Below are 24,756 nucleotides of genomic sequence, written 5' to 3' on the forward strand. Positions count from 1 at the left end.
TACCACTGGAAAGCATGCTTTATTTAAGTGCAAGATATTAAATTCTTCACAATTAATTTATAATCTAGTGGTCGTTTCTCACCTTACAAGTACTCCTGAATACAAACAACAGAATATTTGATTACTTTTATGGCTGAAAGCTGAACTACAGTTACCCAGGTCAATGGTTTGACTTGTAATCACCCAGTTTGGTGTAAGAGTTAACGGTGGTTCTTCCCATAGTTTTTGTTTCTGTTCACAGGAACATCTGAGGTTCTCCCTTTGCCTGGCTCCCCAGAGCTCTGCTCTGGTCCTGGCACAAGAACGCCGTACTTTCAGTGGACATCCAAGCAGCTGTAAATATGTCTCCTTTCAGGCCAGCAAAAGATTTGCCACCACCTTACCCTAGCTGATGCCCTCTCCTTCGAAACAACAAAACCCTGTGACTTTTGTCCCACTCCAGCCTCCACAGAAATATACAAGGCACTCATCCAGCATGATCACAAAACACCTTGCCTGGGTTACAGTGAAAACACAATCCCTACTTTTATATGCTAGTGAAAGTAATTTTACAGTATCTGTAGCATTTGGGTGGGGAGGTGTATCTCTGAATTTTGGATGTTATTTATGGCTTTACTAATATGTTACAAATCCTCCTCTCTCTTTTCCACACTTCTGAAGTGAAAATAATTCCAGCTGAACTATATCTTGCAGAAAGTTACAAGACCATCATATTCAAACTTGAGTGTGTGAAATGTGGTCAATAAGTAGAAGAGAAGTGGCATGTGGGGACCTCCAGCCTCAGATTCTTGATATACAGAAACTCAGAAGCTGGATTAGGTAACAGTTGATAATGAGCAAATGACACATTGAAATTCACTACATGACTACCTCTAATGTGTGCCACAACACTGTTAGATTGCCCTTTCACATGGTCAAATTCGTTAGTTTATACCCTTTTTGGTTTATAAGGTACCTTGTTACGCTTCGATGGTGCTGGATAGTGTCCCGGTGGCCAAAATTTCAAACAATCTTAAAGGCAATGGCCAGAAATTGCTTCAGTTAAAGATGAGGAATCTCTTCCAGGTCGCTAAGCCCCTCTGTTATGGAATCCCATGGTGTTTTGTAGACCTCTATGTCAGCCTGTTGGGACAGTCATTTCCAAGAGGTAAAATGGCAAAGGGTTTAAAAGCCAGGCTTTTAAAGATTAGGCTGCCTAAAGTCCGCTGTAGTAGGGATTTACCTGGAAGTTAGGAATCTTAACCAGAAGAATACTGAAGATGGCATCGCAGGGTATTGAAAAAGCCTAAATTAGGTGCGTTGGCTCCCTTCACCATTAATGGGAAGATCCTCCAGCAAGCCGTTCAGAGCGTGCAAACTTGATGCCGTATTGCGTATAGGACCTAGATACACCCAAAGGTCAATGAACCTGTGTTGAGCTGGGCACAGGCAAAAGCAAACCGATGGAAAATACACACGAGAGGGTAGGTGAGAAAACCCACCCCTCTCTCTACTCCCAGGAGGCTTTGGTCGGCACCTCAGTTCACTCTGCACTGAGTGTGATGAGTCCCCACGGGGGTAGGACCCCAGCAGGTGCTAGCTGGGAGACTTGGGGTTAGACCTAACTTCAGTGCAGCCTGAAGGTTTCTTGATGCTGATGGACAGCAGGAAAAGTTGACTGAAATACGATCTCTCTGCAGGTGCTCAGGAAAACGAGTTCTTTTGCCATCCCTAGCAATGAGATTGAAATTGATTCTTGTTTACAGCTGGAGAAGAACAGAAGAGATGTTAACACCGGGAGATCACACAAAGGATAAAGCAATACCATCGCCTCACCTGTTTGCTGCCAATACCGTGCTTTGAGTTAAAAAAGCCCAGCAAGTTTGTTCATTTAGAGAGTTAATTGAGCAATACATCTTTTCTTGACCTAACTGCCGTTGTTAATACTCCATCCATCTTCCTATTCATATGCTAATAGCTGTATTGCCTGTCACTGACTTTGTTACAGAATCCTGACTTAGAATGGAACACTGCTTCATTCTTCGGTAACATTGTTTGGATTACTATAGTTGCTACTGTAGTTCTGGTTTCATTTACTTAGGTCAATTTAATGTTCTTGATAAAGCTCTGATGCTTTAAAGAAATCTTCAGAGTAAAGTTCCAGAAAAAAAGGTGTGTTCCAGCCAAGATAAACTCCTCATGGGAGCTATAGGAAAGGTTCGATAGAATTTATAGGGAAAGTGACATTTTCATTTAAAAATTATTAAGAGAGTTCAAAGCAGCTTTATCTTGTTTGATCTTTATTAAGTTTTCAAAGTGAGACGGTGCTCCCTGTGTGCCAGAGGCAAAAATTGCCATGTCTTATCATGTTTGTTTAGCATCTGCTTTTGTTACAGAGATATTTTTGTAAACTACAAGAACCCAGGAGATTGCTGCTGCTGAACATCTTTCTGCCTCTTCCTTCTTCTGTTATAGCTTCTGAAAAATAAAGAACATTTGAAAGAAACATGTCTCCTTTCTGCAATTTCTTTCTCTTCTGTAATAGCTCACTCAGCTCCCTTAAACTTTCAGCATTTTCCGCATTTCTCATTACTCGCATGTAGAGACTTACTAAGCTCTCAGTCAAAATACTGGCTTTTCCTTTGCAATGTAAAAATATCAGAAAGACAGTTTCCTCCTGTTACTAGGTTATTTTCCTTGCTGTCCTATAAAGGGAGTTATTTAAACATCTTACCTGGAGAATAAGTGAACTGACAACATCCAGCCCCAGCTCTGCAGGTTAGCCACGGTGTCAGCACTGGGCCAGCATTTCCTGCCATCCAAACTGGGCTGTTTCTCCTGCATAAACCAGTAACTTGACTACAAGTGCTCACCTTACTTACTGCTCCTTTCCTACCTGACTCTTCCCAAGGCAGAGCACGTGTAACCAAATACATCAAAGGACCTAATAAGGTACTATTATTAAGCTTACCATCTTCCATAGCCTACAGCATGGGGGAAGGGAGGGAACTACTGTGACTAGCATCAGATCCAAGTATCTCCATCTTCCTCTTGAATGGTCAGTTGGACTGACTGAAGACAGTCTTTAGCTGAAGTGTGGAATAAGACTCAAATTTGTATCTGTGTCTGTGCTAGCTGTTCTGGTGTTGACAGACACACACAGAGTGAAGTGCAGTCCTGCTGAAGCAGAATTTCTTAACACACAAGAATTCAAGCTCCAAAACGGTGCCAATTCTTAGTGTTTTAATCATCTTCCAAGGGAAATACTGTGAAGAACTTAACAGAAGCATGTAACTTATAAAAGAGATTCTCTCCAAAAAACCAGACAAATTGGAAATGTATTAGACAAGATTGTGTGAAGAATGGAACTTGCTGCAGAAGCTGCATAGAAATGTGTGATTAGCAATCATCTGCCTCATGCTGGAAGTTCATTTGATCTGGAATGAAAAGAGTCATGTTAAGTGCTAGTTAGGTGGCTCATAACTTCTGTGGTATAATGATAAATCTTGGAAGTGGAGGTTGCCAGCTACATGCCACTCTCTAATGCCTAAAAGAAATACAGACTTCAATCTCTGTGCAGAAAACCACACTGTCTATTGTGGAAAGTATATATTAAATATTAGTGCAGTTTTCAAATTAGTGGCAGAGTCCTGCTTCGCGCTATTTTGGTTGAATCATATCAGCGAACATGCTGCAGAAGCGGTAGTACTCACACAAAGTTACTTGCTCAACAGACATCCTGCATCTTGCTCCTTAAGCAATCACCAGCAGATGAGGGTGCAGAGCTACAAAATACAATGTTCACCTCACCAAGGCTACACCACAAGTTCTGAGTGGCAGTCACACCGAAAGGCTTCCTAGTGGGAGGCTCAGCTTTTGAAAGGACACCCCTAAAATTCTTCCACCATTGCCAAAATTAAGCTATTAATTGCCAGCATAGGAAGTGTGTGAGAAGAAGCTAGCTACATTGCACATCCTCGCTACAATTCAGAGACTGTGCTGACAAGTGGTATTTCCTTCACAGTGTTACACTTCCATAAAGCTACCACACTCAGACCAAAAGCTGAATGTACCCAGTGACACTGAGATGCTACTGTTTGTCAAGACTTCCACCAACAAGTCTCTGAATGGAATTATGAAACACAGATATACCCAGGTTAACAGTGGGAATGTTTATGTGGCCCAATTCAGACGCATGCAGAGATTCCTGGTCTTGCTAGAGAGTGAGGAAGCATATACCTGAATTAACTGGGCATTTTCCTACACTAATAAGCCTTGCTGATGAACTTCAATAGAGCATTTATACAGTGCCACACAGGCGGCAAATACAGGTGCTTGGCCAAATGGAAGATAGTAATAGGTTACACCGAAAACAGATGTGTGAGGTTACTAATGGAGGTTTTCCAAGAGTGATTTCTGGGACTGATCATATTTAGTATGATCATTAATGAGCATAGTGCATACAAACAAAATGGGAAATTCATTGATGACATAAAAGAAGGTGCCATTGGCAACAAAGACATGTATGGAATACAGGAGAACCTTATTGATCTGACTGAGATGTGATGAAATTCAATAGTACATAATGCCAGGTCATGAACTTACAGACTAAAAATACGTATTTCTGCTCTTAACTGGAAGCTCATTGGATGGGATACTGCCCCCCCTCCCAATGTGGCCTTAAAATGCATTGGCAGACAGGACCAGCAGTGATGGCGAGCACACAAATATTCTCACACGAGGCCTCAAGAAAGCCCACCTGGAGTTATGAGTAACAAGCACTGCACTCGTAGAAGATGCAGAAAGGGACAGCTAGAAGAGTGAGGAATGAAGAATTATTTATTAAAAAGATAAAAGCTTGGCAACAAAGGGCAGGCCGAAGAGGATGTAATTGCTCTTTGCTGGTGTATCAGGAAGGCTAAATGCAGTGGAAGGAAAACAGCAATTTAGGATTTAGCACCTAAGAAAAAGACTGCAAGTTGGTCATATATAAATGAATACACAAGAAATGGAGGAAGGTTTTTAATTAACAGATCTGTGAAATTTTCTGATTACCTAACTGGAATTAAAGAAGACATAATAAACTGATGTGAAGGAATTATTAAATGACTGCTTGCAACAGCAAGGTTTGGACTAGATGATCAAGGACATCCCCTTTTGCCTATATCCAAACTTAGCTTTAAAAGGTGACAGGATATTTCTTTCGTTTCCCTCCCCTAAAAATAACATAAATAGTATTATTGGAAGACACCAGATGGTGCCGTCACAGAAAATTTTATAAGCTCAGTAGATCCAGACTTCCATTTTTACAGGTTATGGCCAAAATGCTGTGCAGCTGTATGACATTAAGTGTATTTTATGATGTTCCTGCATATGTTATTAAAGTTTGCTGCTCAAATCTGTGACTCAACAGGTTATTAGAAGCAGTGCTACTGCTCAGAGGCAGCACTTTCATATCTAGATATTAAAATTCCTCTTCAAATGGTATTTTTACCACTGCGTTGAATAAAAAGTACACTGAATCCTAGGGATGCCAAGCACATGAAAAAGATGAGAGCCCAGGATTTTGCTGTCTCATTTTCTTATTTCCTTCAGTGGATCTTTCTTTAAATTAAGTGGAAGGATATTTGTCACCTGGACTGTGACTGAGACTACAGCCTATAAAGACTTTGAACACAGAGTTAAAGGAAAAGTACACATAGCTGTTACTTAAAAATTTCATAGAGCTCAGCTGGGTTTTATTAATTTTGGGGTACTACCACTTCTCATCTGCTTTGCTTTAGATTTCTGTCCTCCTATAAGGCTAGTATTTAAAAGTGGGTGTTTTGAATTCATCACTCAAATACTTCAGACACTGCATTTAGAATTTAGATAATAGCCCTATCATTTTTATTGTGTCCTCTTATCTCATACATTTATAAACTGTTTACCACTACAATTAGAACGACAGCAAAATGGTCCATGCAGGGTAAGAACCGATGAATGATTTATAAGTACTTTTAGCAAAAAACTTGCTCAAGGAAGTTTGCTCATCAAGTTCCAGCTCTAATCTCTGATGTGGGCTTTTGTCTCTAATATGGAATCGAAAACAGCAGTTTGCAGTAACACTGCTAAACAGCAGTCTGACAGAATAAAACTCAAATTGCTCAAATCCCTTTATTACATTGTACCTTATTTGGCATATGCTTTAGTCAATATCTTGTCTAAAAGCTTCTTTTTGTAAAGAGACAAAGTTTTTTTTGTCATACAAGTCAATGTAATGGTTCATTATAACATCATCGTGGGAGAAGAAAAGGCTTTTCTGGAGTCAGTATGGGTTTGTTTGTTTTTGTTACAGATTTGAAAGACTAATTAGGATTCCTGTAAGAGGGTCCATTATGATCACCTATTCCGATTTCCTACAATGCTAATGATGTTATTAACATTTAAATTGTTAATATTGTTTTTAATATCAGATATCATTCCTAGATCTGTGTTTTATTAGACATAAAACCCCCTAATTTTTCAATCTGTTAGCGTTTCAAGAATTTACATAGGGTTTGTATTCCATTACACTTCTCAAACTTTACAGGCTAATTTTTTAGCTTCAAACAAGTTTTTAGAAATTAATTAGTTGACTCCTAAGCTACCCATGAACATAGACAAAGGTTACTTCCACTATAAATCATTTTCCTCTTACTATCCAAACCATCAGTAAAAAATAGCAAAACGTTTCAATAGGCAGTAAGGCTGCTCTGCTCATGTTGTGCATGACAAAAAGTATATATAAATATAAAACATGCATTTAGAGAAGAACTAAGGTTCTTTTCTCTAGGCATAGCATGGCCTTGTTCTGCTTTCTTTACCTTGAATACTTCAGCCCTAAATGGAGTGCTTCATTTAGTAACTGAATGCAACTACCTGTTCTGACACATATAGACACATATAAGCTAACAAGAAGTTTTCTCCCCAAATGCCTGCTTCTTCCAAATAGCCTGGAAAGGTCTAAGAGAAATATCTTATTATATTTCTCAAATATCAAGCCTTCCATGGTCCAGCTTTTAGAAAATCAGCCTTCAGGTGAGGTTTTGAAAGATAAGAGGCTGAAATGATTTGTCAGGAAGCCCTCAACCCCTTTTGTCTGTTAGGACCTCCAAAATGGTCAGAGAAAGCAAACAGAGACTTCCCCTCCACTTTGGGGCAGAAGAAGCCTCACAGCCTCCTCTCCTCACCACACTGGGCAAGTTAGTGCTCTGCACTGCAGGGACAGAGGGAAAGGAGGCTGTGACTGGGGTATACTACTTCACACTCTCAAGAGTGGTAGAAGATCATATGATTGCTGATATGTAAGCGTGCTATTTTTACAGAGGTAGCTTATACTTGTGGGTTTTCTGCCATTTCTGCTCTTTAAAAAAAAACATTATTTGTTCTTATTATCTTTTAGGATGAGGGGATTCATTTGCCACCTTTCATGTTGCTGAAAGGTATTCTGGACAAGTCCTCTCTCTGAGCAGGAATCATCTGTACCTTCCTTTTCTATTTTAAAGCAGAAGGAAAAGTACACCAAAATGAAAATGCTCCACTTCCTCTGTAAATATGTAGTTAAAACTTTTAGGGCAGTTATGTGGTACCTGGTAGCTAGCCAGTCCCTCAGTACAAGGAAGCACTCGATCAACATCCTCAGAGTTAATCTGTGAATGTGGGTCAGCCCCTGAGGAACTGACTACTCTTATAAGTTACTTCAGGCTGCTCTTGTGTTTTTACTGCTGACCCCAGAGATTTGACCAGTGTTCCCCCACACTACTTTAAATCAAGATGGGAGCTTACAAGCAGTAGACATAGCGGAACATTTTTCTGCCTTTCAGAACTGGAGAGCTACTGACTCCTAGAAAAAAGAAAACCAAACCAAAAGAAGAAAATCCATCATGTCCCATGCCTGTTGGCAACCTGAGAGTAGGGACTGACATGTCTGTCACTGACATGGGTTAGGAGCAGAACATGACAATACTTGCGTGTAGGCACTGCTTCATGCCTGATTGACTGTGTAGTAATGTGCATGTGGTGGTTTCTAAATTTGGTTTTCTTGCAGACCTTCTTGTGTCCTGTGGACGCTGATTAGGCCTGGACAACAGGCCAAGTAACACTGCTAGAATATTGTGCCCACTAACCACAGAGATACAGCAACCAGGGTAGGTGGAAAATAAACATATCACTTGATGTGCTGCAATCCACAGGTACTAGCAACATTTCTACACTATTTAGGAAATATTTGTGTTGCCTTCATGCATATCAGAGGAATTTGTGCACAAAGAAAACTGCTTTTTCTGATGGTCTATTTTTTATGATACTCAACCCAGTGATTTATTAATAGGACCTTGGAAATGGATGTATTTTAGTAGATATACAATCTGTCTGAATCAGCATCCCACCTCTGAAAGGTCGAAACAAGGAAACACATTGGAAGGTACAAAAAGCCCTATGATAAGCTAATGTGAGGTCATTTGTCCTCTCATCAATGTCTCCAGCTCATACTATACTGCCTTCCAGAAATGACTGTCTTAAATCTTGAAGCACAAGATCTTTGCTTTGTGCTAGCATCAACCACCAGAAAGATGCACACTGAAATACCTCACAGTCCAGCCTCTGAGTTTTCCAACCCTCTCAGTTACAATGACATCTCATGGTAATGAAGTCTGTATATTTCTAATCAAGCCTTTCTTCCCAAGGTTATTGAGAAGTTTAGATGTGCTCCTTCACTGATACATTGAGATTAATTTTTTTTTACATTGACTTCCCAATCTTCAAGCTACAGTTTTCATATTAATGTTGGCAACGTGTAACAAAAGAACGACGACATACCTTAGGTACGCAGCCGCTAAGAGCTACTTACACATCACATTTCACAGCATACCGCACTACCTAGCAGAAGCAGAAAGGAAGTCTAGCAATGATTTTGATGCTATACAAGAGATTGTTTCCTTCCTCAAACCCAGTGATGGTTTAAACCACATTTCAAGTCAGTCAAAAGATTTTTAACTTTCAGACCGTGGTTGAACATACAGAATTTCAACTTAAATAATACAAGCTATTTTTCATGATTAAAGGTAATTTAGTAACTCTAAGGGAACATTGTGACCAGGGAGTAGCATTAAAAACACTAGCCAATGTGAATGTAAGTTAGATTACTTATAAGAAAGCAATTCTAGAAATACATTTTTCACCAGCTGATGCAGAATGTTTAGTCTCTGTACTTGAGTCAGCATAAACAGTGAAAATATGGTACTTTCCTGGATACTAGCAGTGCCTCAACTTTTGGGTTGCACACATTTAGACTGATAGGAACATTTACCTAGAAGGCTTTAATGGCATGAAGTTTATTTGCTTTTTTTGTTTTACTTTTATGTTTTTTAAAAAAACATACCATTTCAGCTTAGAACATTAACCTCAACATGAGTGAAATTCTAGCAAAGAGGCAAAACCATACTCTCTGAGAGTGAGCTTGTACTCCCCACTTAAATAAAGGACTTGTATAGGAACAGTCTGTGTTGCAGCCAATGTTGTGACTCTTCTGAATTTAATAAAAATTCGAACTCCTTTATACATGGGACAAACCTGAAGCTTTACCAGATGACCACAGGAGGTCATCATTGCTCCATGAGAACAGTTTCTCTGCAGTGTAGTAAGAAAAACACTAGTGTCTTCTCAAGTGTATTGAATTTAATCAATATTTACATGAGCTAAAGAACTAAACACAAAACTGACACAATTGAGATTGTTTTGCCTTTTTAATTTAAAAAAAATGTTTCTGCAATAAATTCAAAGCGATTTCTTATATACCTTTATCTTTAACACATCTTTTCTCAATTTCCATAAATTTCTTTCCTGAACCTTTCCACACACTCAGAGTTCAGCTTTAACACAAGGATCGAGGAAGGGGATATTCTTTGGGACATTCTTTTTGCTAGGAGCAACAGCTACTTATCAGTCCAAAAGAATGGATGTTAAAAAAAAAAAAATCACAGCTCCCTTCCTTCCTTAAGAGATCTTTTGACCTTCTACAGTCAATGCTGTCCCTTGTCCCATTCTCAACTTTCTAAAATAGTTGAAATATTACAGAAATGCTTCTCTCTCTACTTTGTTACATGATATAAGGCTGTCTTACTAGCATAAGGAGGTAGAAAAGTTTGAAAACTGTTTTATACTCAGAGCCCTCCAGAGATTCTCTTACCCTGATTACATCTAAAGCTTGCCAACTTCTTTCCATGTAATCTCTTGAAAATTACAGACTTTCTTAACCACACTTGCACCTAAAATTTCTTTACTAGGAACCCATCTCATGTCCTAACAGGAGCTTCACCCATCTCATGTATTCACAGAACCTTCCTTTTGTCTTGTCCTGACAAATGCAATCTTGCCATATTTAGGCCAATTCAGAGTACTGTTAAAATAAGATCATAATCTTATCTTGGCCCTTTTCCCCCCTTTCTTTATATTCCTATACTAGCTCTTCCTTCTGGTCACACAAAACTTTTGCTACCAACTGCACCCTGAGGGGCATTGTGGTCTCTCTTGGGTTTGCCACTGCTGCATCCTCACCCACCTTGCCATCCCTTTGCCTATGCTGCCAGTCTCTGCTGCCCACTCAATTTCTAGAAAGCACTGCCATGCTTTCTTCCACCTGCTTCACACAGAAGAACAAATGTCTTCCTTCAAAAGCCTCTGTAAAACCAATGCCAATTATTCAAATGGCAAAATATCAAATGCAATGTAGTCAGGCAGCCGATTTGCTTTGATGACTGCCAGTTCTCCTTACCTCATTCTTTCCCAGTCTTTCTCATAAACTCATCTGTATCCAGCTGTAAGCTCTTTGAAGGGGAACCATCTTCTGTATTTTTATGATCCTTTATGCAATACCGTCCCACTCCATTCTCAGGTCTTCCATGCAATGAAATCAAATAAGCACAGATTAAGGGTTTAAGATATGAGGGAAATGGCTTGCATAACTTATTTAATGTGGAGACATGGTCAGTCTGGGAATGGGTTTGAATGTCAGCGAATTCCATCTGGTTTCGAGTAACACAGTGAACAGTTTAAAACAAAAGTATTATCTTGACTGCCTTCATTTAGGACTTCTGTGATTCCAGAGCATGTTTCCAAATCCAGTCATGACAGAGACAGTATCAAATTCACTGAAATCAACAGCAAACTCCACAGATTTTAATCAGAGCTGGGATTTCATCCTCGGCTAGGTAGGCAGTTCAGAATCACATCAGCACAAAGAAATTGTTGTAGTGGCCATAGTCTCATCTGGTGATATCACCATGGAAACCTCATCACAGATCAAAGCTAACAATCCAGTAGCATTCAATTAGCACCAGTGTCAGGCTACTCTCGCGAGCAGCTACGATTTATTGAGATACTAAAAGCTTGCAGGACAGATACTGAAAAAGGAAAGAAAACCAATTCATTAACTGCATAGATATACTATAACGTGCAAATTTTTTAGCTATCTATAGAGTATATTTGTCATTGTACTTTAGAATTCTTTTAACAAAGAATTCCACAATTAATATTTATTTAATATTTTAGCCATGACTGTCCTCATCGCACTTTTTCTAACCAGCATTGCTGTTAACTAACATTAGAGAAACAGTGATTCAAACTGAAAAATAATTATGCTGGGGAAATAAATGTACTACTGATGTATGTTCAACTTGCAGTACAGACAAAAAGTTTTAGATATTCTGCATAATTGTATACAACAAATGTATAAGAAAAGCACAGTATTGTGGCTTACATCTGAAAGATGTAATATACTGACTAGCTCTATCAAATACTTTCTCCTCATGTAGAGAGTTAGTTATTTTACACTATGTGAATCACAATCTAACGTTCAACTACTGTGAATACTCTAACCAGATTACTAGACATGACAAAACACATTTTTATGTTACATCAAGAAGAATGTGATTAAAAAATACGCCATCTAAAAAACTTATTATGGCTACTTTCTGTAGTGTAAAAAACAACTCTAATTGTTTTACATCTGTACTGTGTTTCCATGAAAATTGCAACATACTTTACACAGGCAAAGTTCTCTTAATTCTTATACCAACTATTAGCTTTAACATAAGATTACGCTCTTCCACCTTCTATCAAATGAACATTGCCTGCTAAAGCATATTATGCATATGCGCAGATATTCTGTTAATTAACACCCAAGCGTTACAAAAGCATGGTAGCTTTCATCACTCTGCTAAATCCATTATTTTATAGTCAGACAGATGAATCCAGCACAGCTCTGCAAGCAGCAGTGAATCCAGGCCCTTTTAGGTAGTTCAAAGTTCAATACCCCCGCACATTTCATGAAATGAGGAAAATTTGATGAGTTTTCACCCCTTTTTATTTACAAATCCTATATAAAACCTTGATTCCTTCTGTGTTCAAGGGAAGCCCCTCCCTCAAAATTTCTCTGCTCATGGCTTCACTTCAGCATTTGACCCCAAGCATCTCCTACCCAAAGTAACTGTCTGTCTTAGCTGGATCTAGTAATCCTTTGTCGCATCTTCTCTCAGCTTATCTGTTCCGTCTGTTGATTCCCTGCAGTTGGCTAGATAAGGAGCCAAAAAGCATAGCTGGGTTCAGCTCTCAAAGCCACACAAGCTTTCCCTGCATTATCAAGTTTTACAGGAATAACTACACCAGGGAAGGTGGCAAAGAATCCCAAGTGATAAGGGAAAGGGGTGCTATAAAGACTACACCATACCCTGGTTTAGCTTGTGCCACTTTAAGAAACTGTGTTTCTTCTCCTCCTGCTTTACATTATGCCTCTGTTACAGGACTTGGCCACTGCAGACATGCTACATGTGGCCATGCTGTACTCTAGCTTGCTGCTGTGTACCATGGGTTTAGGCTGTTGCCTCTGCTTTGAGTGGTGCACCTGAAATATTAGGTACATGTTACTCAGAAATATGACTTCATTAAGCCATTGCAAAGGGAGGGGTTGGAAGTCCCATCTGTTAGTGCCAAACATTTAATCCAATGTGTTTCAAAACAACGGGAAAAGAAGTCTCCTGCTTTCTGTCTTTCTGTGTGATGACTTTCCACAGCTGAGATCTTTGCATGTTCCCCAGCTCGAGATGACCGGGGACTGCATATCTTGCCCTTTTCTCTCACACAGCTTATGGAAGCACTCAAACACTTAGCATATTCTGGGGACTTCCTTCTCTCTCCCTCTCTCTTCCACAGTTTTACTTTGCTCAGTTTTGTTGAATGAGCTACTCTTTCAAAGAAAAAAAACCAAAAAACCAAAACCAAAACAACCCAAACCCAAGGTATTCAGCAATTCGAATTTCTCACATAAGAAGAACTGCAATTTTACTTTTCCTCCAGTTTGTAGGAATCAGCTCTGAAATCAGCATGAAAGGCATAAAAAGCTGCAACAGGAAAGGCAAACACAGCTAGGAGCTGAAAACACACAAAAAGGATTAAGGTGTGCAGACCAACAAGCGACCAAGGATTTACCACTACAACCCTATAACTATGTGGGCTGAGAGGGGATTGAAGGGCCAGCCTTAGGCCGTGCAACGAGTTTTGCCCGCTTGTTAGGGACAAGGGCTGGAGCAAGGCTATATCACCAAGGACCCATGGCCAGAAACAAAAACTGTGATAACAGTCCAGTCCCATGAGCTCAGGACAGAAACCAGGATGTGAGCCAACAGACATGGCACGGCCACCATGAGCTCCAGCTGCTGCCCAGCCAGGAGACCTCTATCGCCTGCCCTGTAAAAGCAAAACCCCCCAGCTGCCAGTCGCAGCAGGGGCACCCCTGGGATTATACAGGGCTGGCCGAGAGGTTTAGCTCATCAGTTAACTGCCAACAAGCCTCAGCTAGGGAAAAACCTTTCAGCCCTGTCAGTCAGTGATTTGGTAGGCAGCAAGGATTTTTCTTTCTGTCAATAATAAAAAAAAGCTTTTGAGGGCTGCTAATGTGTATTAGGCTATGGGAGGTGCCATCTTCTATCAGACAGTCAAAGTGGAAGGCCTGTTTCTGTAAAATTCCCTAAAGAAAGGGCAATAAGAATTTTGTGGCAACCCATTTCCAAGCTGGATAATTTTATTTCACGTTTATCTGCATTTATCTCTGCGTCCTTCTTTTCCAAGGATGTCTGTAGCATTCCCGCACCCTATTTATTAGCGGCAATTGCTCCACAAGAGATGTAGCTGCACAACAGAGATAGGGCAGAAAACTCTCTGCAGATAATATTTGACTAGCTTCCAATAACTGCTTTTATTTTAGCACCTCAATTCCAGCTCTGTTCCTAGATGGGCTGTGTCACACAGAGTTCTCTGTAAGCCTCTAGTGTGCGCTGCTACATAGCAAGGATAAAGTATCAGCGATAAGAAAATCACTCCAAACTTTACATCAGCTTCACCTCAGATGCAAACAATGCCATCTGCCAGCTACCCAAACATTTGGAGGAGATCAGCACCAGGCTGTGGAAGTTGAATCCAAGGAAGTCTGATGTAATGGCAGATTGGGTTACCGAGAGGAAAGAGTGTATCATTCCCTTAGCTTTCTTTCAGGACACGCTCAGAGTGCTCTTTAACAGATGCATAGCACAGATATTCACTGAGACTCCCTATGTTTGTGCCTACCCAGTTATGAAATGAAAAAAAAAGACACCTTTCTCTAACAAGTACTGCTTCTTGCCTTCTCGGGGTCAAACTTGGACACAACCACCAACTTTGTGATACCCGTGGTGAAAAAAATAGCCTTTTAGAAAAGCTCTAATAAGTTCACAGCAGAGGTCCATTTACACAGAGCTCAGCCTGCTGCAAGTGTTCTGCAGAAGTAGCCAGTTCCCCTGGGAGCAGAGGGTGACTTCAGAGCTTCCCGTTGTGAAAGCCCGCAGTGGGAAAAGTCTGCGATGGAGTGGACCCAGCGTGCCCTGCTGGGAGACAGCCTGGCTGGCTGCAGTGCTCAGGCCTTTGTACAGCCCGCAAGTGCCGCAGCTGTGCTGGGTGCTCTGCCTCTCGCCCTGCCACAGGACCCAATCGGCTCTGCTGATTCTACAGATACCATGACAATTTGTGTCTGAAGGCTGCTGTGTAAACCTTTCAGCCATTCATTTCTTCCTAACTTGACCTCTGTGGATAGCCTCCAGGTGACTTAATTCTTTCTATTGCATTCATTCCTGAATGTCTTTATATTCATCTACAGAACGGCCTACTCATCTCATTTAACTTGATTTGTGCCACACCGTGGGGAGTGGGAGTGATGGCATCTGAGAGATTAAGATGAAATGACAGACCTGCAAGCAGGGGAGGCTATGACACAAACATGCCCCTGGGTCACAGCAGGAGGCGGAGGTAAGGCAAGGCCAGGATGACAGCAGGGGATGCAGGGGCAGACTGGGTGAGTGTCTCACAGAAAGCACAAGACTCGGTAAGCCTGTGTGAAAATGCAACTAGGTAAAGAGTAACATTAACATATGCTCAGCAGGAGAGCTCTGAAATTCTGTCCCTTGCATTCTCCCAGTACCTTCAGCAAGTATTTGCAGACTGTCACTCACATTTTACACGTACTCTCCTCATTGCCAAGTACCTCCAGTCCCCAACCCACCAATGGATGAAAGTTACAGTCAATGCTTGATACCATGCAGAGCTACAGATCCGCCAGCGACCGCGGAGGCACTTGTTGAGCTTGAAAGCATCCCACAACAGGGGGTATGTGCGCAGGACTCTGAACACATCGCTTCCACTTTTCACACAAGTGATCCCATTTTGGTTTTACATTTTTAAGAATCTTAATTAGAGGTCTTTGATCTTCCTGGGAACTTTAAAAGACCTGGGAGAAACTACTGGGATGCTGAATTTACTTCAGTCCCTGGAACCTCATGAATAAATTCAGCAAGCTATGTTTTTTGACAATGCAGTTATCTGATAGCCTTGAATAAACCTTTTTAGAATGACTAGGGGCTCTGGATGTTATTTATTCATATTGGAGCACAGAAACAGTCACTCATGCATAGAAATCCTCAGTGACTCACGAAATTACGTGCTTACTTATGCATAGCAATCCTCAGTAACATAGTGACACACTCCTGCCCAGACACACTTGGTAACATGCACAGTGACAGACTGGCCCAGAGCACTTATTTTAGAAATCCTCGCAGGCTCCCACAAGGGCCTCGTCTCCCTTGAAGCTGAAAACAAAACTCCCCAGCGACTCCAGCCCACACTGCCAAATGCGCTCATCCACCTCCTTCTCCAAGTTGAGCCTTTTCTCACCACTGTGGCATTTCCCTGCTGAGGGTTCCCCTAAGGTCGCTAATGCACTTAGGAAAGGAAATCTCATTTTCGCTACTTTCACATTTTAATATCTTAATGCGTAAGAGCTGCTCTTCTGCTTTTCGGGTTTTATTTTGTTTTGTTTTATATGGATATTTCATGTTAAACAAACATTACATGACAGTCAAGGGGATGAGATGGCTCAGGGGATTGGTAATGGGCTGTGAAGCCTTTCCTTTCTAGGCCACTGCTCCAATTCATTCTAGGCTGTTTTAGCTGGATTTAATGTTGGAAAAAAGCGTGCTCATTTAAAAGGTCTGAGCTCTCTGAAATTAATTAGATTTAAAATGAACTGACCAGTGACAAATATACCACTATGGAAATAAACTTCACCAAGCAGCCACCTGAAAAAAAAACAAATGGAAGTAACATTTTACTTCAGCTGGGTACTGATACAAATGGAAATGCTCTGGAATCATACCAGCTACCAGGGGCACCCCATCCATCTTCCAGCCTCAATCTATTACACAACTAGCTTTTGTAGGATGCCTGGAAGGTCTTCAAGCTCAGAGTGGGTCAGACCAAAAGAAGCTGGCCGTGACCAAAAGTTAGTGCTATCTAACGTCACTCATTCTCATGCAAATAGAAAATTCAAAGCCTCAAGGCCCTATTCCTTGTAGAAACATATTTAACTTCATACAAAATATATAGCCACATCCTACCTGTAGATGGCATCAGACTGTCCAGTGACATGACAACAACAGCAAGAAATATAATCAAACAAGCAAACAACTCCTCAAACACCTTGATGACACCTCCAATGACCCATCAGACATGCATTCCATGTGGAGACTGCACATCTACAATGAGTTAGAGATAACTCCATCCTGTCAGAAGGAACTATAAACTAGTGAAAATCAGTAAGAGAACCAGTAAAAGAAACCAATCCAGGATGCTGTTTCCAGAAACTGCTTTTTTCTTGTCCTTCTTTTGGAGTTTTACCTTAGGTACATCAGTGTTGCAGTTTTCCACCTGCGTTTTAAATAATACATAAATACAGTAAAATAATTGAAACAAACTCTTCAGTTCCCCCTTATACACCATCAAAAGGGTTTTGCTCTGCTTCTTAACACCACCACACTTAGAACACCTATTATAAAATGAAAATGTATTTCACCATACATCACCCGTTGATAAGCTCTAGCTCAGAGTAGGACTACAGATTTGTTACTCCACGATAAATGTAAATAATAAGAGTAGGCAATGTTGTGAGCACATGGCTATTTATAGTGACACTTCAATAACTTTAAATGTACAGGTACTTGAGAAGCAATAGAACTGTTATTACAATGTTGTACTATAAATGAAATCTAACAAGTAAAATACAAATGAGAATGAATAGAAATTATTGTCAGAATATCAATTAACAGCACTGGAGCATAATCATACGGGTTTTCTAAATCTATCAGAATATTGAGGATTGATGTCCTTGCCTAGAAATGGTTCCAAGTCTTGTTATTCATAGTGCCAGAAGCATATGATTTGACACTTGATTACCTGCATTCAACCATCTTTTTTATAATACAGGTATTATATCATCTACAATATGAAGTTCAGTATGTGATGAATTGCTGCGTTATGCTATTATAAACACTGGGTATAAACCAGTTCTTTATACACAATGCTCTTCAAAAACATGGTGATGGCAAATAAGATGGGAGCTTGTTAAGTTTGGGAAAGAGGTGATAAGAGAGATCTCCCTGCTATATCAGGGAAGTGAACTGTTGATGCAAAAATTCTCTTTCAATCCTCTGAACCAACAGCTAAACCACCCATGTTGTAGACCATAAAGCAAACAGTCTGTCTTTCAGCTCTCATTAGCTGAATAAATTCAGTATTTAGTTCAGCCAGTGCTCAGTACCACTGATATTAGTCTCATCTAAATGGAGCTATAATTAGACAGGAAAACCATTCAGTTTGTATTTGCATAAGATTTCTACAACAGAGTTCTACTGAACAAGGAAAAGCCATAATTAAAGGAGAAAAATTGCTATCTAGATAAGAAGTGACACAAAAGAGGAACATGTCACACAGCTCAGTAACTGAGGAAAAACATGGAACAGCTGAAATGCTGAATTTGTTAGCACAGATATTTCAGAAAAAGATGGCAAACAAATACTCTGCTTCATCTAGGCCATAATCTGACTGCCTTTGAAGTCAACAGGATCCTCCTATTCAGGATCTTTGCAAGGAGAATTGTTAAGCCTGGGAAAAGGTTGCCTGGAGCAGTTGTGCAATCTCCATCCTTGGCAACATTTAAGATGTAGCTAGACAAGGCCCTGGCCAACCTTATTTGATGTGGAAATTTTCAGCAGGAGGCTTGGCTAGGTGACCTCCAGAGGTCCCTTCCAATCTAATTAATTGTGTTATTTTAATAATATCCATTCTAAATTACATGAGAGTTTCTTACTGTCAATGTATGAGGCTCCAGCACAGCTTTTCCATTGCTTAACCACTCTCACTTCAAACATTTTTTTTCTATATACCAGTCATAATTCCCCTTGCTGCAACTTCTAACTGTTGCCTCTCATGCTTTCACTGTGTACCCTTGAGAAGAGTCTGGCTCTGTCTTCTCTATAAATTCCCTTTAGGTCCTTGAAGACAGCAATCAGGTCTTTTCAGCCTTCCCTTCTCCAGATTAAACAACCTCAGCTCTCTTCATAGATTACACAACTACAGCCCCAAACCTTGACACTCACCCACTGTTGTAATGTCTCTCGCACCATGTGGCCCTAGGCTGTAAAGTTTCATACCCACTTGCTCTTGTGCCAGAATGGGCATTTTGCTCTCCCCCCTTACTTGGCACAGTAAGGCACACAGAGAAAACCTTCCTACTCCATTTTGACCTTTCATTTTGCCAGATATGGCACATCTTTTTAGCCTCCTCTTATGTGGCAAGCTTCTTAGTTTCCTGATCACCTTGGCAAAATTTTCTTCCATGTGGCTGTATGAACTCTTTATCCTGAACAAGGATAAATGGGTATTAACTGGTCTGTTCTTACAGGGGGACTTGCGGGAAGTCTACAGGAACTTCAGCCCCTCTTTCTCCTTCCTCTCTGCTTTAGCACCCTCCAGTGTAACACATCTCTTAACTCATGTGGTATGGCTGCAGCTGTGCAGCCCCCATTTTAGACCAGGGCTGAACTCACGTAACTGTACCAAGTATTCTACATAATGTCTTGTGAGACATTTTTGATACCACTATCTTCCCTAGCCCTGTTGGAAACACCACCTTCCATATACCCTAGAACCCTACTTTCTTTGGGACAGACAGCTGGTAGGCACCCTGGGCAGTTTTCACAGCACCTAGCTTTAGGTGTCTGAAAAAAGTGATCATTCTGTCCTGAGAGAGATGGTTGACCTCCTTCAGGTGCCCATCTCTCTCTGTTGATTAGAACAACCTCAGACCCACAAGCTCATCATCACACAGCTGAATTAATCTCATGTCCTGTAACCAATTAAAATATTCACATTTTCCATTCCTCTCTGTCACTTCCACCTGACAAGCCTCCAGCACTGCAGAGAAATTCTTGTCATCAGTCATCCGCTGTCTGACCTTGAATTGTTTTTTTTACCTTTTCCATTTCTGTCACACAGGTGCTCCTGTTTATTTCTATCGGGTTTCTCCCTCTTCTTCTTCATACACAAAGTCTCCCAGTGTCACTAATGCAGCAAATTTATCACCACGTGCCAGCCACAGAGAAGAGAAACAAGATAATTTATGACATTACAATCTCATAATGGAAAAACAATACTAATGACTTGATACCGGCCAACAAGTTCTTCTTTCACCACAAGTAATTATTATTTACCCCTTTTGTTAGAAAACGAGTAAATGATTAGTCTCACACTATCCCCTCACCTCAGCAATCTTAATTAACATATGATACCACACAGAATGCATTACAGAAATCCCAGCATTAGCTTTACTGCATGTCTTTCATCTTCAAAAACAAACAAAAAAAGCCCCAACAAATTACCACGATAAAATGCTGTTCAGTTCTTTGCTGAAGTCATGGAAGAAATGTGAAAATATACAACTAGACTATCATAGGAAAGATGAATAGACTTTATTAAAGAAGTTAACAACTGAGTGGGCTCCCTGAATCAGGACTCTAATCACCTAACAGCAAATTCTCTCTTTTTCTTTTCTATCTTTTTTTTTTCTTTTCTTTTCCCTTTTGAAACATTTCACAAACATTGACCGGACAAAATAACTATTTAGAAATTTCTTAGGGAATAATTTTCCAGGACTAAGATTAATGATTGTAAGCATCAGTTATAATAGCGGGGGAAAAGAAAACACACACAGAAAAAAAAAATCCTTCCAACATCTAATTCAAGAAAGCCTATTTTAAAATATTATATTTGAACATGCCAATTCTGTAGACATCAGTAAAGATTTTTGCCTCAAGTCCTTTTCTTTATGTAGTTAAATCAGCAAAGATAAATGTCTACAGACAAAATTATCTTCCATCAAACAAATATTGACATGACTTTTAAGGTCAGCTGCTGCAAGGCCAGGATTTAAAAACAAATTAAATTTGATGTATGCCATTTCAAAGGTCAGTTAGAAAGGTATAGGCTGCACCCATTTTACAATGCAACCCCCAGGGAGGCAAAGATATTGAATGCTGCAAGGAGACATTGCGATAATGAAGATAATTACCGTAATAGGTAAGTAGGTAATAGGGGATTAATTAGATCAGAACAAGCATGTTATTTAGAGAAAAGAAATCACAGTGTATTAAATTAAAAGTAAATTACAACAACTCAGGTCAGTATTTATTTCAAGTTGATAGTTAACGCTCTTTATTGCATCTTTAAAGGGACTGACGTATTACAGCAAAAGACAGTAAAAATGTTTCATTGTCATCCAGCACAGTCCAGCGTAACTGCATATGAAGGTCCTATCTCTCCCAGAATATTGCCATTCTGATAGAGGCCGTGCACACACTTAATTTCCTGATTTTCCTTTCGGATCTCAATAATTTTCAATAGTAGAAATGAGATGGCACGAATCCTTTGTTATTACCGGAGAAGTTTAAGTAATAAATAAGTGTCCATCCCTGAAATGTGCCCTGACTGGAAAGGAAGAATTTCAATGAGATAAGCAGACAAAGGCATGAGCAGGGCAATTCTGAAGATGGTTAGTGTCCTCATGAGCTGGGTAGACTGTGCTGCAATGGTACCACTCGGCTTTGTCACTGGAAAAAGCAACCCTCACCTTCTCTCAGACAACTGTTCCTAATGCTTCTTTTTGCTGAACTACTCCTGTTTAAAGTGTTTGTGAATTTACTGCCTTAAAAATATGTATCTGACCAGCAGTCAGTATGTAATCCAGAGTGCTCCTGCTATGCCCTGCCACATGACTCCAAAACGTGAGCAAAAAAGGAGGCGGAGAGAGATTGCCCAACATTTAGTTTTTCTGCGCCCTGGACAACAATTTATTTTGGAGTGATTCTGATTTATTAGTATCCTGTGGCCCTTTGCATACGTGAAACTAACTTCATAAGATGCATGACAGTGTGACAGAGTAAAACAGGAGTGAAAAACAATGCATGCCGCAGGGTATGCCTTTAACTTGTAAATACCAACCAAGACGGCTGTGCTGTCATTGCATCATTTAGTTTACAAGAGTGACTTTCACTGCCAGTTCTCTCTAGTGTACAGCTTTTAATCTGCAGGTAGCACAGCTTCGGGTTAAGCTAGTCACCAATATTTGTGCTGTCATGAAAGCTCTTGACTAGTCACATACCTTCGTCAGTCATTGTAGTGAGGCCCTCGCAGAGTCTTGTCCTGTTTTCTCAGCCAGACAGATAGTGGCCATTAAGAAAAACATGACAGTTCCAATTCCCTGTGAGGTAATATGGAATGATGAGAGTTGAGAGACACATGCACTGTCCTTCCATGGCTTCTCTTACAAAGGTCACTGAAAATACCTTTAAAAACGAGGGTGACTAACTACTTTCTGCACGTATCTTTGAAACAACAATAGTCTGCAACAGTTCCCCAGAGAGTAGTCCAGTATTGCCAACGGAAATTCTGTATGCTCTAAATTGGCTATTCTCATCCAATTTCTTTTATTCACTTCTATTACAGCCCTAGGCCACTTCACCGATTCTGAAAAGAAGATACTTTACTGTTCATGAGTGAAGTGACTTACTCCTGCCATCTAGAGGGTGGTTTCTGGAACACAACCAAGGCAGATGCAGTTTCACAGGATAAAATAAAACAACAGCTTAAGAGATATTTAAGTGAGACTAAGATAAAAATCTCAGTACCTGCTTGTCTCCTTGGGTTTTTTCTAGGTTTTTCCCTCTTTTTCACTCGTGTGTTTGTTTACATAAAAACGCCCATTCAAATGGGAGGACAATCGACACCTCTGTGGAGGTATATGATTTCTTTCATCAACAGCTCCACTCATTCATGAAAGTAGATTAGCTGACTAGGATACTTATTCTAAAATAGATTAAAACTTTCTGTTTGTATTTCTTCCAATGATATATAATTTATTCTCATTTTGTTCTTGCATTCATGGTTGCCTAAAACAGACCAGAATGGTCACCACAAGAACAAAAGAATATTAATAACTAAAAGCAGTAAGAAAAGTGAGAATGACACAAAAAATATCTAAGGTCTTACAAAAGATTGTATTTTCTACCTATGTTGTTAGCTAAATAGCATGTAACCATGGCTACTGACAATAGTTAAAAATTACTTCTCCACACGCTTTCTTACAAAGGAAAAATGTCCAGTCAAGCGATCATCATGAATTTTTATCTTAAACAATAATGCTGTTTACTGTGTATCCCACTACCCTGGTGTGAAGATTACATCTCAATGGAAAATCATGACAAGCAAACAATTTGTTGTGTGAGATACAACCCTGGCCTCATGAAAGTTAAAAGAGTCTTCCTGGAAAGGCAACGGTAGCCAGTGAGTACCTGCCTCTCTCATTAAGCCAAAATCACATTCCATAAATAGCAGCCAGCCTTCAGGAAGAAGTGCAGGACCTAGTACAACGTGAGGCAATACACCACACCTGAGTGAACACATGATCAAAGCACACAAGAAATAAAACAGTGTCCTGGGGCTTATTTATATGAAATATATATTAAAACCCTTCCTAGGCAAAAGACTAAGAAATACACTGGAATGTAACTGCCCCGTGATCCTTGCACTCACCTTCACTGAAATATCGACAAGAGACAGCATCTAATGGTCTTCACAAAGGGTTTCCTAAGTATTGCACAATAGCAATACTTATGCTTGTAGGAAGAACTTTCGATATTAAAATGAATCAAAGACATCCTTATGTTTCTACTTGTATTGTATGCCATTTATGAGGAGGAGTTAAGCAAGGGCTCATCGTACAAAGAAAAGGGAGCAGTGAGGCCTACAGCTGCCTTCACCGCATACATCATAACCCTTCAGACCTCATGTGGTATCTTTCACATGCACCAACCAAACCAAGCTCCAGAGATTGCAGCTTTTGCAGAAGTCATGCAGGCACCACCAGGCTACAGAGCTCTAGGTGGCTGAGTCGGGAGACGAGCAGAAATTGCGGAGAAAGACTGAACTCCCCTTCTGAAAGGCAAGTCGATCTGTTTGCAAGGCACAGCACGACGTGCATAGCCCTAGGCAAGGCAGAGCTGTGTAAAGGCTTTTCTCATGGCATGGACACTGTTTCCCCTTTTAATCTACATTGTATCCCTATCATTATGATTAAACCATACTTTAGTTTGAAAACAGGTGGGGCCACTGATGAAAGATTTCAGAGATAACTTTTCAGGTGCTAACCCTAATCAGTTATAGTCACAACTAATCGTTGGAATTACTATGCCCTAACATTTGGTCCCTGTCGAGTGAAAGTTGCTGGAAAATCACTACAAAAGCAAGCAGAAGCTGAGGATGGCACAACATCCATGCAAACAGCTTTTAAAAAAATTTTCAATGATTTTCCAACCACAGTGAAACCAACAGCATATTTTAAGTGAGGAGAAAGATGTTACTTAGGACCCCCAAAATAACACCAAGAGATTTTTTTTCCCCCTAATTTCTCTTCATGACGCAGACATTCATGTAGAGATAGCAGTTTGGGGTGGTTTTGTTTGTTGGTTTTTCCCACCCCCCTCAAGAAGATGCAAGCGCATGCAAATCAGTTTGTGTTATAACACCAAGTGCTTAGTAGTACCCAAGATGCAGGTGCTAACTACTTCTGCTTAAGAGTTCTGACTTTGGTATCCATATAGTCACCATTTTTTACGATGTCTCCTTCCAAAAGTCCGGCAACACCTTTCCCTGCAGCGTGGAAATCGTGCCCTTTCTCGGTTCCCAACCCGCGGACGCCGCAATTCTGTGAGGAAGAAGCCCAGACCTGCTGTTTGGCGCGTACTGGCAGAGCCCCGGCCCTTCCCGCCTCCCTCAGCCCCCGTTGCTGCT

The 24,756-nt window shown here is 40.3% G+C and overlaps 1 long non-coding RNA gene across 2 annotated transcripts; it reads right to left on the reverse strand.

Annotated features, from left to right (window-relative positions):
• LOC135313144 (uncharacterized) lies at positions 1-24,711 on the reverse strand. Of its 2 annotated transcripts, XR_010372740.1 has the most exons (6): positions 24,571-24,711; positions 22,070-22,168; positions 19,887-19,974; positions 10,772-10,893; positions 1,223-2,457; positions 1-1,122 (listed from the first exon to the last, which is right to left on the reverse strand). It is a non-coding gene; the product is annotated as an uncharacterized LOC135313144 (long non-coding RNA). The 2 variants fall into 2 exon arrangements; XR_010372739.1 differs by having other exon boundaries at positions 1-2,457.
• Between the last annotated feature and the right edge of the window lie 45 nt (positions 24,712-24,756).

Source organism: Phalacrocorax carbo, chromosome 4 (genome assembly GCF_963921805.1).
Source record: "Phalacrocorax carbo chromosome 4, bPhaCar2.1, whole genome shotgun sequence".
Lineage (NCBI taxonomy): Eukaryota > Metazoa > Chordata > Aves > Suliformes > Phalacrocoracidae > Phalacrocorax > Phalacrocorax carbo.